At 35.9% G+C, this 19904-nt stretch overlaps 1 long non-coding RNA gene across 1 annotated transcript in view; it reads left to right on the top strand.

The window, feature by feature from the left end:
- The window catches only part of LOC129397749 (uncharacterized), a 550258-nt gene that overhangs the window by 166683 nt on the left and 363671 nt on the right, over positions 1-19904 (top strand). Inside the window, exon 5 of the long non-coding RNA XR_010112187.1 lies at positions 17016-17099. This is a non-coding gene — a long non-coding RNA (uncharacterized LOC129397749). The remainder of the gene's footprint in view (positions 1-17015; positions 17100-19904) is intronic.

The following is a 19904-nucleotide window of genomic DNA, read 5'->3' as shown; positions in this document are numbered from 1 at the left end:
GGGGGGAGGGGGGAGAGATAGCATTAGGAGATATACCTAATGCTAAATTACGAGTAAATGGGTGCAGCACACCAGCATGGCACATGTATACATATGTAACTAACCTGCACATTGTGCACAGGTACCCTAAAACTTAAAGTATAATAATAATAAAATAAAATAAAATAAAACTGCCTGCATTGTACCCTTTACACAATCCAAAAATGTGTAGTCCTCAGACAGCAAAGGAAATATTAAACTTTACAAAGTAAATCTTTTGCTACTTTACTGGGTTAAAAACTTAATATTCTGAAAAGTTGACATATGCTTTCAACTGCTGAGACAATCTACCTTAATTTTAAACCAATTCATAATTTCTTAATATTAACCAACAAACAGTAAAGTTAAACTGATTTTGAAAATCAAGCCAGAATTTTTTTAAGACTTCATTCATAAAAATTGTAGCTAGGAGAGCTTAGCTGTTATTTCTTTTGGTTAGACTGAAAGAAAACCTATGTGGTAGACATTAATGTAGAGTTAGCAAGAAGCCTTCTGTCATTATTCAATCTGAAACCCTGCCTGCTAACTCCTCTCCTTGCCAGGTCACTTTCTAGGTTTTCCCTCTATCTCATTCTTCTTCATTATACTTAACACTATTTGATGATACATAATTATTTGTTTAGTTGTTTGTTGGTTGTGCCAAGATTGTAAGCTTCAGGGAGTTTGTCTTATTCATTATTGTATCCCAGGGCCTAGTGCAGTGCCTAACACATGTTAAGTACTCAAATATTTTGGATTAAAAAAAATCAATGAATGTGTTCTTTTTCTGCAATTAGCTCTCTTAAGTTGAGCAATAATATATCTAGCTTTTAAACATTTCCTGTACCTGTAAAAAAAACCATAGAAGATGTTTTTAAATACCTTACCATTCATATGTTGTAAAACGTATAAGGGTGTTTACTGAACTTTTACGTTGTGTCCTATTTTTCAAATATACTTGAGTTTGTTGTATAGTAGTCAAGCAGTAAATGCAGAACACAAGCACTTTGTGGGGCAGGCTCATTACACATTTTATTATGTATAATCTTTATTATTATCTCATAAGTCATGAGACTCCATTTTACAGGTGATGAAACTGATACCCAGAGATATAAATAACATACTTGACATACTTAAGATCATATGGTTAATAAGTGACAGAACCAGGATTTGACCCCTCTGGCTGACCCTACATATATTTCCCTATTGAATCCTCTGAACACTAGTTTACAAAGTACCAAACAAACTAATTTTTGAGTCTTGTTAATCAGGTGAATTTTAGTTAATGATACCTTACTGATAAATTGGCATGCAACCAACTTAAAAAATAAACACAACAGCTAATCTCTGCATTTTTACTTATACTGAATGATAGAAAATTCACACTTATGTCAATTTTATGTTATAATTTTAAACATATTAATGTATTTTTTGTAATAGAAGATTCATGGTACATATTCTGGATAAGTATAATTCCAATAGAAGCATGCAAGTTAGTTGAAAACTTACAAGAAATAATGTAAAATAGGTAGAAAAGTTTTCTTGGTCACTGTACTGGGAGCATATATTAGGGCATTGTTTAAAAATGAGAATTGTTAACTGATTTGTTCCTAAATAAAAATAATAAGGAGAAATGCAGACTTTACCCAAATTTTAGAACTCCCTAGCTGATATTCCAAGATATTATCTTTCTAAGAAAGATAATATTAGAAATCTAAATACCTGTCTTTTCTTATATCAGGGAGAAGCCTATCAGTTACAGAATATTGTCATTTTGCAGGGAACGAAAGGTAATAAGGCAGTTCATTTTTCAACTTGGAAATACGCTTGTAGAAATCAGTCTTGACCATTTGCTTACAAAGTAATATGTATAAACATTGATTTTGCTCAGCCTGTTGGTAGACATTGCAGTGTCTCCCACACATATATCCTACCTTTGGTTCGGTTGTGTAGCAGACAGGTTTTCAATGGAATGCATCTGGTTCTCAGCTGAGGAGGTGGGACATGGTATGTCTAAATTAATTAGGATAAATCTATATCTTGCCATAATGATTACATCTGGAAACTTTGGGCTAAGCCAATTAGCAGATGACATTCTCACTCCCACAAATATTGATTCAGGGTGAGCAAAAGACCTTTTCCAGTCCTATCATGACAAAGCTCACAGATGCTATCTCTCTCTCCTTTGTGTTAACCAGAAAGTATGTGGCCCAGCTAAGTCTAGCAGTATGTTCTTGCTATGAGGAGGGCCCGCCTAGTAGAAAACCTACTGTTTGGAAGAAAGCAGTTCAAGGAAGTTGCAGAGAAGCAGAGCTGCCCTGATGAAACCCTTCCTGTGACTCTTCTAACCTTGTACAATTTGTTTGTATGAGACTCCTATTATTTTGGCCATTTTGAACTTGGAGTTCCATTACTTGCAACTAGAAGCCTCCTGTGAGGTTATTTAAATGATCTCTGATTCAATTGTCTCTCTCAGCACCCTCAACTAATCAGGTGCCAAAGCCTTTTGATTCTTTCTCAGGGATATTTCCTGGTGTTGTGCCCTTTTCTCCATTCCTACTGGTCTTTCTGTCTTCCCATCTATACTGCTGCACTTGCTAATAGGTCGCACAATTATTACTTAATAAAGTTTTTCAGTCTCCTCATTTCTTCCAAAATAAGCTCAAATCCCTCAGCTGCCAATAAGAAACTTTGGTTCTTTCCTACTTTTAAAATTCATCCTAAAATTTAACACAAACCGCTTCTGGTTGTCTGAATGTAACGTATGTTTTGTTCTCTTTAGTCCTATGCTTTTTTACTGTATTGGATACTTTGACCCACTTTGATAACTCAGCTAAAATACTATCTCTTTGGTAAATAATTTCTTTTATTTTTTTCTTTTTCTTTTCTTTTTTTTCTTTTTTTTTTTTTTTGGAGACAGAGACTTGCTCTGTGGCCAGGCTGGAGTACAGTGACATGATTTCAGCTCACTGCAACCTCCACCTCCCAGGTTCAAGCAATTCCCTTGCCTCAGCCTCCCGAGTACCTGGGACTACAGGTGCGCACTACCATGCCCGGCTAATTATTGTATTTTTAGTAGAGATGGGGTTTCACCATGTTGGCCAGGATGGTCTTGATCTCATGACCTTGTGATCTGCCCGCCTTGGCCTCCCAAAGTGCTGGGATTACAGGAGTGAGCGACTGCGCCCAGTCAGAATTTCTTAATTGCTTTCTCTTGACTCCCCTGCACAGTTACTTGCTCATTCTTCGGTGTTCTCATGGCACTTTATACATACATTCATTAACACCTTCCACATTGTGTTGTTATGATTTGTTTATAGTTTGACCTCCCTTCTAGACTGTGACTCATTGAGGGCCAGCTCTAGACTAAGACACTGTTTCTCTCCCAAGCCAACCTAAGCCTTTGTACATGGTACGCATTTAATATTTGCTGATTATGTTAATAAAGGACTGAATTAATCTCCATGGTTATTATTTCAAAACATGCTGTCAGAATATGCATCCACATGTACTGTCCTAAAAATAAAAAAATTCAAAAGGACATGGTACCTAATGTCTTGTATTTTATAGGTTGTTCCACATGAAATTTAAAACAACTCTATGCAGGAATATTACTTGTTAGGTCTCCTAAATTTAGACTCATTTTAAGAATTATAATTTTCTTTCCTTTTTTCCGGAAAAGCTTCTGTTACTTCAAACTGAAGCAGAGCCAAAAGGCAAGAGGAGGTCTAAGGTCTACTTGTCTGTATTTACTTGGTCTAAAATAGCATTGGACTTTTGTTATATGTGGTTTTCATATGATTTAGGAAAGAAAAAAAGCTTTAACCTGCTGCTTTGTTTGAACAGTGATGGCAAAAACTAAAAATAACGCAAGATTCCAAATGTGTGTATGGAAATTAAAACACAATTTTGAGCAATTGCTGTAAAAACTTCCACTCTCTATATACACCTTTAGACTTAGCTGGAGCCAGATCTGCCCACAAAGGAGACATTTAACTGATAGGTCCTTTTTATGAAAGGCCTTTTCCAGGGGCCACATCTTGGGGGGTTTGGGGAAGGGAGGTGTGTGGTTCTGTCTAAATTTCATCCAGGACTTCTCTCCCCATCTGACCCTGGAAATTGCTGCAATTGTAGCTTCCTGTGGTATGCAGTAAAAAAAAAAAAACTAAATCAGAAATGGTAGAAAACACCAAGTAAAGGGAGTTTCTAAGCTTCTTATGCTGGAGCTATGTATTCACAAGCAATATAACATAATTCTAACTTGTACCAGGCATCGACCTTTCAAATTTTTCTCTAAATGAGCTTTGAACATAGCTTGCCATCAGGAGCTACTACTGGTGATATATATTTTTATAGTTCATTTTTTTAAAAAGTAAGAGAAGAAAACTACATTTATTAGAAATGTATTAGATATTAGAAAATATCTCTCCTAAGGCAATATTTGAGATAAGAGGGAGGAGAACAACAGTGTGAATGGGAGGTCCCTGGCAAGTGAAGCAGTTCGAATAGATTGCCATAAAAAGAAAGGTCATAGTGACTCAGCCAACTAAGTAGACCTGAACTAAGAATACCACAGAACTGCCTGTCGGACTAAGATGGCTTTGATGGAAAATGACAAATGAGATTGACAGGGGCATCTGAACCCTTGCAGCTGTTTCATTTCAGGCATTCTTCTCCAGGATGGCTACCACATGGATTTAAGAAGCTGCAGACAGCAGTCATTTAAGGAAATGGAAACCATGTCAAAATCATGTTAGAATGTAATCTGGAGTAGACTGTCAGTTTGGTCAGAATATGCAGATATCAGCCATCTCACCATCTTAGTTGGTTCCTGTTATCTCAGTTGGTCTTCCCTAATGTCCTTTACTCTCTAGTTCACTCCTTACCTGCACCTAAAGGTAGTTCCTATATCCAGGCTGTTTAAATGTCTTATTTGTTTAAAATCCTGGATTTACGTAAAGCAGTGGAGTATAATTTTAAAACCATAAGTGGTCGAGTCAAAATGTTTTATTTTTAATTGACAAAAAATTATATATAATATGTTGTTTTGAAATATGTATACATCATGAAATGGCAAAATTGAGCTAATTAGCATATGTATTACCTCACATAATTATTATTTTTGTGGTGAGAACACTTGACATCTATTCTCCTGACAACTTTTCAAGAATATCATACATTGTTATTGCCTATTGTCACCATGCTGTAGAGTGGATCTCTTGAACTTATTCCTCCTAGCTAACTGAAATTTTGTATCTTTGACCAACATTTCCCCAATTTCCCTCCCTAACAGCCCCAGGTAACCACCATTCTACTCTCTACTTCTGTGAGTTCAACTTTTTATACTTCATGTATAAGTGAGATCATGCAGTATGTCTTTCTGTGCCTGGATTATTTTACTTAACATAACGTCCTCCAGGTTCATTCATGTTGTCCCAAAGGACAGGATTTCCATCTTTATTAAGGCTGAAGAGTATTCCATTGTGTTTATGTAATAGATTTGATTTACCTATTTATCTATTGATATACATTTAGGTTGATTTCATATCTTGGCTATTGTGAACAATGCTGAAATGAACATGGGAGTTTAGATATCTCTTGGATTTAATTATTTAATTTCCTTTAATTATATACACAGTAGTGAGATTGCTGGATCATATGATATTCCTGTTAAGATTCTTTGAGGAAACTCCATACTGTTTCATACTGTTTTCCATAGTAGTTGTATTAATTTATATTCCTACCAACAGTGTTTAAGGTATCCTTTTCCTCCAAATCCTCTCCAACACTTTTTTCTTTTTCTTTTTTGTAATATTCATTATAACATATGTAAGTGGATATCTCAATTTGGTTTTAATTTGCATTTCTCTAATGATTAAAGATGTTGAGCATTTTTAAATATACCTGTTGGCTATTTGTATGTCTTCTTTTGAGAAATGTTAATTTAGATATTTTGCCCATTTTTACATTGGGTTATTTATTTTCTTACCATTGAGCTGTTTGCATTGGCACAATTATACCTCATTGGAGCTTCAAACTCCTGGGCTCAAGCAATCCTCCCATCTCAGCCTCTTGAGTAGCTGAGGCTAGAGACACCCGGCTATTTTTTTTATTTTTATTTTTATTTTTGTAGAGACAGGGCTCTTCCTATATTGCCCAGGCTGGTCTTGAACTCCTAGGTTCAAGTGCCCTACCACCTTGGCCTCCCAAAGTGCTGGGAGTAAAGGTGTGAGCCACCACACCTTATATTAAAGCCTTATCATATGTATGGTATGGAGATACTTTCTTCTATTCTGTAGGTTGCCTCTTCACTCTGTTGATTATTTTGTTGACTGTGCAGAAGATTTTTTAAGTTTGATGTAATCTCATTTTTTTTCTATTGTTGTCTATGCTTTTGAGTTCTTATTAAAAAATTATTGCCTAGATCAATGTTGTGGAGTTTTTCTCCTATGTTTTATTCTGCTAGTTTTATGGATTCAAGTCTTACATTTAAGTCTTCAATCTATTTTTAGTGGACTTCTGTATATGATGTGAGATAAAGTTCTAGTTTCATTCTTTTGCATGCAGATATACCAACACCAGTCAATGAAGGGACTATCCTTTCTCCACGTGTTCCTGCTGCCTTTGTTAAAGATCAATGGGCCATAAATGTATTAATTAATTAATTTATTTCTCTCTATTTTGTTCCATTAGTCTATGTGTCTGTTTTTATGCCAGTACTATGCTGTTTTGATTACTATAGCTTTGCAGCATATTTTGAAGTCAGGTATTGTGATGCCTCAAACTTTGTTCTTATTGTTTAAGATTGCCTTGGTTTTTGGAGTCTTATATGGTTCCATACAAATTTTAGAATTTTGTTCTTATGTATTTTTTGTGTTTTTTATACAGGAAATTATTTTCTTGATTTCTCTTTCAGATACTTCCTTGTTAGTCAATTGAAACACTACTGATTTCATATGTTGATTTTGAATCCTGCAACTTTACTGAAATTATTTAATAGTTCTAATAGTTTTTGGTGGAGTTTGTAGGGTTTCCATACATATGACATTCAATTTTTGTTTTATTTTATGTGCAGAACGTGCAGGTTTGTTACGTAGGTATACTTGTGGTATGGTAGTTTGCTGCACCTATCAGCCCATGCTCTAAGTTCCCTCCCCTCAATCCCCATCCCCCAATAGGCCCTGGTGTGTGTTTTTCCTCTCTCTGTGCCCATATGTTCTCAATGTTCAACTCTCACTTATGAGTGAGAAAATGAGGTGTTTGGTTTTCTGCTACTATGTTAGTTTGCTGAGGATGATGGCTTCAAGCTTCATCTATGTCCCTGCAGAAAACATGATCTCATTTCCTTTTATGGCTGCATAATATTCCATGATGTATATATACCACATCTTCTTTTCTTTTTTTTTTTTATTTTGATTTTTAGAGGGAGTCCTGCTCTGTCACCCAGGGTGGAGTGCAGTGGTGTGATCTCGGCTCACAGCAACCTCCACCTCCCCGGTTCAAGTGATTCTCCTGCCTCAGCTCCCTAAGTAGCTGGGATTACAGGCACACACCACCATGCCCAGCTAATTTTTTTTTTTGTACTTTTAGTAGAGATGGTGTTCTGCCATGTTGGCCAGGCAGGTCTCAAACTCCTGACCTCAGATGATCCACCTCCCTCGGCCTCCCAAAGTGCTGGGATTACAGGCGTGAGCCACTGTACTCAGCCACCACATTTTCTTTATCCAGTCTATAATTCACGGGCATTTGGGTTGGTTCCATGTCTTTGCTATTGTAAATAGAGCTGCAGTAAACATACGTGTGCATGTGTCTTTATAGTAGAATGATTTATATTCCTTTGGGTATATACCCAGTAATGGGATTGCTGGGTCAAATGGTATTTCTGGTTCTAGATCCTTGAGGAATTGCCACACTGTCTTCCACAAGGGTTGAGCTAATTTACATTCCTACCAACAGTGTAAAAACATTACTATTTCTCTACAGACTTGCTAACATCTATTGTTTCCTGACTTTTTAATAATCGCCATTCTGACTGGTGTGAGAAGGCATCTCGATGTGTTTTTGATTTGCATTTTGATTTAATGATCAGTGGTGTTGAGATTTCTTTCATATGTTTGTTGGCAGTGTAAATGTCTTCTTTTGAGAAGTGTCTGTTCATATCATTCGCCCACTTTTTAATGGGGTTGTTTGTTTTTTTCTTGTAAATATGTTTAAGTTCCTTGTAAATTCTGGATATTAGCCCTTTGTCGGATGGATAGATTGCAAAAATTTTCTCCTATTCTGTTAGGTTGCCTGTTCACTCTGATGATAGTTTCTTTTGCTGTGCAGAAGCTCTTTAGTTTAATTAGATCCCATTTGTCAATTCTGGCTTCTGTTGCCATTGCTTTTGGTGTTTTAGCCATGAGGTATTTGCCCATGCTTATGTCCTGAATGGTATTGCCTAGGTTTTTTTCTAGGGTTTTTATGGTTTTGGGTCTTACGTTTAAGTCTTTATTCCATCTCGAGTTAATTTTTATGTAAGGTGTAAGGAAGGGGTCCAGTTTCAGTTTTCTGCATATGGCTAGCCAGTTTTCCCAACACCATTGATTAAATAGGGAATCGTTTCTCCATTGCTTGTTTTTGTTAGGTTTTTCAAAGACTAGATGGTTGTAGATGTGTGGTGTTATCTCTGAGGTCTCTGTTCTGTTCCATGGTTCTATATGTGTGTTTTGGTACCAGTACTATGCTGTTTTGGTTACTGTAGGCTTGTAGTATAGTTTGAAGTCAGGTAGTGTAATGCCTCCAGCTTTGTTCTTTTTGCTTAGGATTGTCTTGGCTGTATCAGGTCTTCATTGATTCCACATGAAATTTAAAATAGTGTTTTTCTAATTATGTAAAGAATGTCAATTTTAGTTTGATGGTAATAGCATTTAATCTGTAAATTACTTTGGGGAGTATGGCCATTTTCATGATATTGTTTCTTCCTATCCATGAGGATGAAAGGTTTTTCCATTTGTTTGTGTCCTCTCTTTTTCCTTTGAGCAGTGGTTAGTAGTTCTCCTTGAAGAGGTCCCTCACATTCTTCGTTAGCTGTATTCCTAGGTATTTTATTTTCTTTGTAGCAATTGTGAATAGGAGTTCATTCATGATTTGGCTCTCTGCTTGCCTGTTGTTGGTGTAAAGGAATGCTTGTGATTTTTGCACATCAATTTTGTATCGTCAGACTTTGCTGAATTTGCTTATCAGTTCAAGAAGTTTTTGCACTGAGATGATGGGGTTTTCTAAATATAAAATTGTGTCATCTGCAGAGACAACTTGACTTCCTCTCTTCCCATTTGAATGCCCTTTATTTCTGTCTCTTGCCTGATTGCCCTGGCCAGAACTTCCAATATTATGTTGAATAGGAGTGATGAGAGAGGGCATCCTTGTCTTGAACCAGTTTTCAAAGGGAATGCTTCCAGCTTTTGCCCATCCAATATGATATTGGCTGTGAGTTTGTCATAAATAGCTCTTATTATTTTTAGACGTGTTCCATCATGTTTATTGAGAGTTTTTAACATGAAGGATGCTGAATTTTATCAAAGGCCTTTTCTCCATCTATTGAGATAATTATGTGGTTTTTGTCTTTGGTTCCATTTATGTGATGGATTACATTTATTGATTTATGTGTGTTGAACCAGCCTTGCCTCTCAGGGATGAAGCCGACTTGATTGTGAAGCTTTTTGATGTGCTGCTGGATTCGGTTTTCCAGTATTTTATTGAAGATTTTTGCATCGATGTTCATCAGGGATATTGGCTGAAGTTTTCTTTTTTTTATTGTGTCTCTTCCCAGTTTTGGTATCAGGATGATTATGGCTTCATAAAATGAATCAGAGAGGAGTCCCTCCTTTTCAATTTTTTGGAACAGTTTCAGATGGAATGGTACCAGCTCCTCTTTGTATTTCTGGTAGAATTTAGCTGTGAATCCATCTGGTCCTGGGCGTTTTTGTGTTGGTAGGCTATTAATTACTGCCTCAATTTCAGAGCTTGTTACTGGTCTATTCAGGGATTCGACATCTTCCTGGTTTAGTCTTGGTAGAGCGTATCTTTCCAGGAATTTATCAATTTCTTGCGGATTTTCTAGTTTATTTGCGTAGAGGTGTTCATGGTATTCTCTGATGGTTCTTTGTATTTTTCTGGGGTCGTGGTGATATCCTCTTTATCATTTTTATTGTGTCTATTTAATTCTTCTCTCTCTTCTTCTTTATTGGTCTATCTAGTGGTCTATCTGTTTTGTGAATTTTTTCAAAAAGTCAGCTCCTGGATTAGTTGATTTTTTGAAGAAATTTTCATGTCTCTATATCCTTCAATTCTTCTCTGATCTTAGTTACTTCTTGTCTTCTGCTAGCTTTTGGATTAGTTTGCTCTTACCTCTCTAGCTCTTTTAATTGTGATATTAGGGTGTCAGTTTGAGATCTTTCTAGCTTTCTGATGTGGGGATTTAGTGCTATAAATTTCCCTCTAAACAGTGCTGTAGCTGTGTCTCAGATATTCTGGTATGTTATCTCTTTCTTCTCATTGGTTTCAAGGAACTTCTGATTTCTGCCTTAATTTCACTATTTACCTAGGAGTCATTAGTGAGCAGGTTGTTCAATTTCCATGAAATTTTGTGGTTTTGAGTGAGTTTCTTAATCCTGAGTTCTAATTTGATTGCACTGTGGCCTGAGAGAATGTTTGTTATGATTTCCATTTTTTTGCATTTGCTGAAGAGTGTTTTACTTCCAATTATGTGGTCAATTTTGGAATAAGTGTCATGTGGCACTGAGAAGAATGTATATTCTATTGATTTGGGGTAGAGAGTTCTGTAGATGTCTACTTGGTCCACTTGATTTAGAGCTGAGTTCAAGTCCTGAATATCCTTGTTAATTTTCTGTCTCATTGATCTGTCTAATACTGACATTGGGTTGTTAAAGTCTCCCACTATTATTGTGTGGGAGTCTAAGTCTCTTTGTAGGTCTCTATAAACTTATTTTATGAATCTAGGTGCTCCTGTATTGTGTACATATATATTTATAATAGCTCTTCTTTTTGAATTGTTCCCTTTACTGTTATGTAATGCCCTTCTTTGTCTTTTTGATCTTTGTTGGTTTAGTCTGTTTTGTCACAGACTAGGATTGCAACCCCTGCTTTTTTTTGCTTTCCATTTGCTTGGTAAATATTCCTTCATCCCTTTATTTTGAGCCTGTTTGTGTCTTTGCATGTAAGATGGGTCTCCTGAATATAACACACCAATGGTACACAGTACCCACTTCATACTAAAGATGTAAGTGGGTACACAATACCATTATAGTATCAGAATATTTTGACTGTGACTGTGTACTTACTATTGCCAGTTAGTTTTATAGTTTCTTATGTTTTTGGATTATCAGTTACAGTCATTTGCTTTCAGCTTGAAGAGAACTCTTTAGGATTTTTCTAATACAGGTCTGTATTAGAGAAACTTCCTCAGCTTTTGTTTGTCTGAGAAAATCTTTATTTTTCCTTCATTTCTGAAGGACAGCTTTACCAGATACAGTATTCTTCGTTGCCAGTATTTTCCTTCAGCACTTAGAATATAACCACTCTCTCCTTGTCTGCAATGTTTCTGCTGAGAAATCTGCTGTTAGGTTTATCAGAGCCCCTTATATGTTATGTAACTCTTTTCTCTTGCTTCTTTTAGGGTGCTCTCTTTGTCTTTGACTTTTGATGGTTTGATTATATCTTGGTTTAGTCTTGTTTGGATTGAACGTGACTGGACATCTTTGGTCTTCCTTTACCAGAACATTTGTATCTTTCCTCAGACTTGGAAAGTTTTCAGCTATTATGTCTTTTTATTTATTTATTTTTTTTTGAGACGGAGTCTCACTCTGTTGCCCAGCCTGGAGTGCAGTGGCATGATCTCGGCTCACTGCAACCGCTGCCTCCCAGGTTCAAGCAATCACCTTCCTTAGCCTCCCAACTATCTGGGAATACAAGCACACACCATCACCTGTTTCTAATTGTGGTATTTGTGGTAGAGACAAGGTTTCAATATGTTGGCAAGGCTGGTCTTGAACACCTGACCTCATATGATTTACCTGCCTTGGCCTCTGAAAGTGCTGAGGTTACAGGCATGAGCCACCATGCCCAGTCTCAGTTATTATGCCTTTAAGCAAGCTTTCTATTCCTTTGTTTTTCTCTTCTCCTTTGTGAACTGCTATGACTTGAACATTTGCTCTTTTAATGCTGTTCCATACATCTGTCTTTACTTCTTTTTCATTCTTTTCCCTTTCTGACTGTATATTTTCAAGTAACCTGTCTTTGAGTTCACAGAATCTTTCTTCTCCTTAATCAATTCACTGTTAATGCTCTCAATTGCATTTTTTATTTCATGCCCAGCCTCTGTTATTATGTCTTTAAGTAAGCTTTCTATTCCTTTATTTTTCTCTTCTTTGTGAACTGCTATGACCTGAACGTTTGCTCTTTTAATGCTGTTCCACACATCTATCTTTATTTCTTTTTCATTCTTTTTCTTCTTTAACTGTATATTTCCAAGTAACCTGTCTTTGAGTTCACAGAATCTTTCTTCTGCTTAGTCAATTCACTGTTAATGCTCTCGATTGCATTTTTCATTACATTTATTATATTTTTCAGTTCTAGAATTTTGATTTTTAAAAATAATTTCAATATCTGATAAATTTCTCACTTTGGTCATTCATTGTCTTTCTAATTTTATTGAGTAGTTTATTTTTATTTTCTTTAAGTTTTCTGAGCTTCTTTAAAATAATTTTTCAAGTTGTCAGACCATTTGTATATCTGTATCTCTTTGGGATCAGCTACTGTGAGATTGTTATGTTTTTTCAGTGGTATGCCTCCTAATTTTTTATGTCTCTTGTTGCCTTGTAGTAATGAGTACACATTTGAAGAAGTAGGGATTTATTTCAGTTTTTGAAGACTGGTTTTGCCTGAGAAAGGCTTTCACTAGTCAGCCTGTCCAGGGATTCTGGGCAAGTTGTATGGCATGTTTCAAGATTGGGACTGCTCTTGAATTCGTTGAACAGATTAGTGAGAAGTCTGGGACAGCTGGAGAGCAAGCTGAATTCCAGTGTCACTGAGCTTAGCTTGGCACTGGGTTAAACCCAAAATCTGGGGCTACTGCAGTTGGCCTGGTGTTGGGATGGGCCTGGAGACCAATATTTCAAGGCTTGCCTGGAGCCAGGGCTTATGGGATCTGGCCTGGGGCTGGGTGGGCTTGGAGACTAAGACTGTGGATACTGGCCTAAAGTTTGAGGCTGTGGGAGCCTGATCAGCACTGGGTTTTACTGGATTGGGCCTGGCATTGGAATGCAGGGCAAAGTCTGGTACTCCTTTCTTTCTGAGCTATGCTGCCTGTGGTTGGGAGGGGGTGATGTGGGTAATGTAAAACTATCTTTTCTGCCCTATTTAATGCATCTTTTCTTATTTCGGTGCTACACCTAGGTGCTGTGATCTCTAACCTGTTTTCCTTAGCTCTTGTGAAGGTATTTTTTGTGTATGGATAGTTGTTCAGATTGATGTTGCTATGCGGGAATGAATGCTAGAGAGTCCTATTCTGCTATCTTCTCAAAATGTTTTAATCATGGCTTTGCCCATTTTCTAGCTTTGTGGCTGAGGGAAAGAATCTTGCATTTTTGAGACTCACTTACCGTGTCTATAATTGGGAATACAAATAATAATCCATAATTTACAGAATTATTAGAAAACAAACTAGATGACATATGTAAGCTAGACACACTTTGATTTCTTAATTAAAATAAAAAAATATTTTGTTGACTTTCAAACTAAATTTTGCTACTCAACCTTTTTATTCAAAAATAATCGTGCATACATATACATATATACCAATCGAAAGCAGTATATTACTATAATAATTTTAAAATTAAAAAGAAAAGTTCTTTGAAGGTAAACAATGAACAAAATGTGTTTGCTATGGTGAAAATAAAAATGGAAAAAAGTCTCAGTCATAACAAATTGTTATTGGGGACATTCTATGCACCAAGAATGAGTCATCTCTTTAGATTTCCTTATAGTCTTAGAGGCAGTTACTGTTAGCGTAATAATCCCCATTTTATAGGAAAGGCAGTTGGGCATAGATACTCAAATTTAGTACTCTAAGTCCCACATAAAATGGAGAGTTAGGTTTGAAACTAGGCACTGTGCCCACTATGCCACTAGAGTCTGGTCTTCAGCCACTAGACTCCATGGCTTCAGCTGCCAGAGTCTTGGTAGCAATCTTGACACAAAAATGAGTATCAAACTGGGGGCAAAAAGTAATTTTCATGAAATCTCTGAATACTATTTAACTATATTAATTTGAATAATTTAAAGGAGGTTACTAGAATATTTACTTCTCAATGTTAAACTACTAAAATATCAATGATTTTTCACTTCCTTTAAGTGACAAAGTTGAATGTACATTGATGTATTGATTTATTGCAATTTGTCAATTAATTCATCCATCCAAAGGTGTTTTTGAACATGTGTTAAGTGGTAAGTCAATTTAAATCTTTATTGCTTGATGAGAAATTGTTTTCAAATATAGCTTGAAATATAGTGATATTTTGAGTGAAATTAATATTTTTTAGTAATTATGGCCAAAGTTAAACCTATAATTTTATTACTGAAATTCTATATGAATCCTAAGCATGGTAAAGGGGTGGTTCTTTATTACCCTAGTTGAGCTCATTAAGCTCATTTGAGAGATGTTTAGCTATTGTGTTTTCAGATTAGGAAAATTTAGAGAACTGATTTCTTCTTTCATTTAATGTATTGAAACCATCACCTCACCGTGGGGCAGCCACCTCACATGGAACGCCTGTATTAAAAACTAAACTTCAGAATTCAGTGCTTAAATCATTACAAATAACACCGAAAGGTTTGGCTTAATAAAACTAGGTTTTTATGACAAGATCCCACAATGTCTTGCAAAATACTGACAATTGTATAACAAAAAGGAAAATAGGCTGGGCATGGTGGCTCATGCCTGTAATCTCAACACTTTGGGAGGCTGAGGCAGGTGGATCATTTGAGGTCAGGAGTTCAAGACCAGCCTAGCCAACACAGTGAAACCCCTTCTCTACTAAAAATACAAAAATTAGCTGGGCGTGCTGGCACACGCCTGTAATCCCAGCTACTCAGGAGACGGAGGTGGGAGAATCGCTTGAACCCGAGAAGCAGAGTTTGTAGTGAGCCGAGATGGTGCCACTGCACTCCAGCCTGGCCGACAGTGCGAGACTCCATCTAAAAAAAATAAATCAATAAATAACAAGGAAAATAATGTGCACAGCTTATAAGCAAGTAATGTGGAAGAGGAAATTTATCCTACCCCAAAACTTGTTTTTTTCCATTAGGTATTTGATGGCCTTGATCCATCAGAAATATCTGTCTTATCTAGATCAGTCTGTTTATTCATCCTAATCTTCTATCACTTATCTGAACTTGAGTTCTGCATGTTAGCCCTTATTTATGATCTCTTGATTACTTTGAATTGCTTTTATATGATTTTTCTTGTTCTATGTATCCACAAAGTTAGCTTTTGTACCCTTCATTTCTTCCTTCTCTGTGGCCCCCTGCATAACTGTTATAAGTGGTTCTCAAAATGGAGTATCCACAAGAATCATTTGGGCAACTTATAAAACATCTCTAGCTTTCTAGATTCCACCTAGGGAGGTTCTGACTCTATTGATTTGGGCTTTGTCCCAAGAATCTGTATTTTCAAAATGTGTCCCATTAATTCGGATGCCGTTGGTCCTCTGAGGTCAATTCTGGGAATTTTTTGCTGGAGGGAAGGTATGAAAAAGTAAGTTGGTATATTGCAGATATGGGTATGTGGAATTTCCAACACTGGAAATATATTGCAATGCTATGACTTCAAACACTTACAAAGATAAAGTGAAATGGTTTTTTATGGGGGCAAATTTCTTCCAATTTGGGCACCTTGTAAAATGGAAGAGATGCATAAAAAACTGAGTATGAATGAACATGATGGTTTCTATGTTAGTTATAAATGCAGATGTTGTACCTTTTTATCCAAAGATACTTCAATCAAAAATATTCGATAGCCAGTATCCTAACTTTGTTTCTCAGTCTGTCTGTGTGTAAATTTTCTCTTCTGTTTATTCCAGTCACCCCCTCCCCTGGAATGACTAGTGGAATAATTGGCTATGATCTGTGATATTATAAAATATGTATTTGGTCTTCATTCCTGTTTTCTGGCGTATGATTCCTAAAATCCTTGGAATCTCCAGAGTGATGGTGATGTCTTCTTGTATGTTAATGAGTTGACTGATTTCTAGCAGCTTCAGGATGGCAACTGGTCACCAGAAGGACCAAGGCATGATTAGAGGATTGGCACTATCAGCCCCACTCCCCACTAACCTTCAGGGTGGGGAGAAGGGCTGAAGATTAAGTTGATTACCAGTATTTAATGATGTAATCAACCTACATAATAATGTTCTATTAAAATCCAAAAGTTCAAAACTTCAGAATAGCTGAGCACATGGAGGTTTCTGGAGGATGATGTGCCTGGGTGGGGACGTGGGGTGGGGCGGGGAGCTGGAAGCTCCTCACCCTATCCATCTCTTCATCTATACACTTTGTAATAAACCAGTAAACATAAGTGTTTCCCTGAGTTCTGTGAACCACTCTATCAAATTAATTGAATCCAATGAGTGAGTCTTGGGAACTGCAATTTATAGCCTGTCCATGAGAAACACAACAACCTGAGGCTTGGATTTGGCACCAGAAGTTGGGGCAATCTTGTGGGACTAAGTCCTCAACTTGTGGGATCTGAAACTTTCTCCAGGGTAGATAGTGTCGGAATTAAATTGGAGGATACCCAGCTGGTGTCCACCACATAATTGATTGCTTGCTTGGTGTGTGGGGAAAAATCTCCAAACATTTGTTCACAGAAGTCTTCTGTGTTGATTGTTGTGGGGTGAGAGCAGAGGAAAAGCGGACTGTTTTTTTTTTTCCTCATACAGACTCCATGAAGGAAAAAGTATAGTATTGATGAGGAATACCTTGTTATATTTCAATAAGGATACCTGGATTCTATATCATATAAGGTAAGATACTGATTCTATTAGGCTTTCAAAATTGGTATAAATTTGGAGATATCATACTCTTAGGGCCAGTTAAATATCATTTTTTAAAAAAAATTTCTACCCTATTTTGCTTCTTTTTACATAGCTTCTTTCTACATATTTTTGGTAGTTTTAAACATTTCAAATTTGACATGAAAGTCACGTGTGTGTATATATACATACAGACTTTATATACAAAGTTTATATATATGACTGTGTTTGTTTACATATATAGTATATTGGAATGCTCAGGTGAAGTCAAATGAATATGACTGAAGAAAATCTCTGAAATATCTGTATTTCCAAGGACTATTAACATAAAGATTAATTTAGAATTAAATGAAACCAAAGCCTCTGTAATTCTAAAAAACAAAAGGTTTTCTAAATAGCAAACAACCATATATTTATTGTTTGAGTCAATTTTATCATAGGTTGCTTTGATGTATGTCATTAAAACCTATGAGGAAAATTTTGAAATATGAATTAGATGAGAGTCTACCTAATAAATGCCCAAGAAGCATCTCTGTTCTAATAATTTTTAAAATTAAGCTAGACATTTTGTCCTCTCTAGTAATGGAGAAAATGTTTAATAATTTTAAAATCAAACTGAGTAGGATGAGTTTATCTGCTCAGTGAGGAACATTTCTCTTGTTATAATTTAGTTGAAATCATTTTTATAGATATTGGAGTTCCTTCACAACCACAATGTCTTTTTTTTATGTTGCCTTTTGGCTTTTATTCTGAGGCAAACCTTTTTTAATTTAAACATGATGTGTTGTATTTACTTTGAATGCCAATATATTGTGTATTACCCACCAAGTGATCTTTTTTTTCTGCTCTTCAGAATTAAATAAACCGAGACACAACACATGTCTTAAAACCACAATAGTTTATTTATAAGAAGAAAGACAGCCCATCAAACTTTCCACAGGAATTTAAAAAATCCATCAGGGACTCAAAGCCTTTACTTTCTTTCCATTCATATAATTTTGGTTTTGGCTTAACACTTAGGACAATATTCACTTCAAAAGAATATCCCTTGCATTTTAAGTAAACAATCATTGTTCTACATAGACTTTTAATTTTTCCTCTACTGCCCTTTGCCACTTTTCTACTTTGGTTCCATAACTTTGCTAGCATTGCATCCAGAGCATGCCAGATATAAAATCCTTTTTCAGTTTATATTTTGATATGAAGACTAACTCATGAAAGAGCGAATTGTTGCATTTTGTTTCATTTCCAATTATTCTTGACGTCTATAGTTTCTTAACATTTTAAAATGATACTTTGATTATAGGGGATGAGATAGGACAAAATAACTGCAATTAGAATGAAATCGATTCTGGCTTTAGAAAGGAAAATTCAGTTTAAACATGATGCAAGGCAATGAGGTTTCATTTGGTTCAAATTCTGTGGGACTGGATAAGCTAAAACATATGATCTAGGGTGGCCTTAGTCTCATCCCAAGTGGATCTCATCAAGCAACTTCAAACCTCACTGCAAGAGACATGGTTACTGATGACCAAGTGTGGGTCAACAACAAATATTTATAAATTGCAAAGTTCTATCTTGTTCTTCTGTGTCAATAATAAGTTTACAAATTGTAGATCTACCTGTTTAATTGTTAAGGGTATCTGGAATATGTAAAGGTTCTCTCTTTCTCTGGCCCATTGAGGTCATAAGCAGTTGAAAATTTACTTCAACTTCACAGTTATACTGGAATCCTGAAACTTGCCTTTCATACTGATAAGTTGGTTCTCTCGTTTTCTGGCCCATTGAGGTCATAAACAATTGAAAATTTACTTTAGTTTCACAGTTATAGTGGAAATCCTGAAACTTGCATTTCACACCAAAAAGTCATATTCAGCAATGTGTGATACTTATTATATGTGATATGTATGATAACATATATTTACCACAACTTAAGGACTTGCAAAATGAAGAACAAGTGCTTTTATGATGAAGATATAAAAAGCCATAAATTTGCTTCAAATAAACTTAGTGTGGACAGTGCTATACTAAGTAGTGGCCAACACACAGTCTTGGCCCTTAGACAGTTGACAGCTTTTCAGCTCTTCTTTTTCCCTGTAAGTAATGACTTATAAAAGACCTGATATATAAGATATATACAGGTGTTCCCTATCTTACTTAAATGTTCTCATCCCAGAGACCTTTGCAAAATAATCTTATGTGCATTAAAATATGTAATTCATAACTCTATATATTATTATAGCATATAAATATATGAATACATACTTACCAGTTAAATATTTTCAGTTTTAGTGTCATATATATTCACAGATGCTTTTGCTATATAGAAGTGCTGTCTGTGTGGTATTAATATTTTCCCAGTGTGTTCTAAATTAACACATACTTATGGACTGGTCTTGCCCTCTTGCTCTCACTTGATCTCTCTCAACTAGTGATTATAATGCAATATAAGGGAGGTATGAAAACTCCAGATATGATTAAAATAACAGGCGCTTGTACAGAAAGAATTCATAAGGCACAGGAAGAAAAGGACTTCTTTGTGGCAAATATTAATTTTCTGCAACTTTGCTCCCTGCTGTTTGGGCCTGCAACCAACACCTTTGTATTTCCTGGAAAATCCAATATGTTACACCCAATTCTCTATCATATGCAGTGGAGTTCAGTGTTTAAGAACTCAAACTCACTATTATGCCATTTTCCAGCCTAGTGTCCTCAAGCAAGAAAATTTACCTATTTGCCTTCTGGTTTTCTCACATGAAAAACTGAATCTAAGAAGTATACATTTTCACAATTAAC

The sequence above is a fragment of the Pan paniscus genome, chromosome 4 (genome assembly GCF_029289425.2).
Source record: "Pan paniscus chromosome 4, NHGRI_mPanPan1-v2.0_pri, whole genome shotgun sequence".
Lineage (NCBI taxonomy): Eukaryota > Metazoa > Chordata > Mammalia > Primates > Hominidae > Pan > Pan paniscus.
This window is presented reverse-complemented; position numbering and strand designations above follow the sequence as displayed.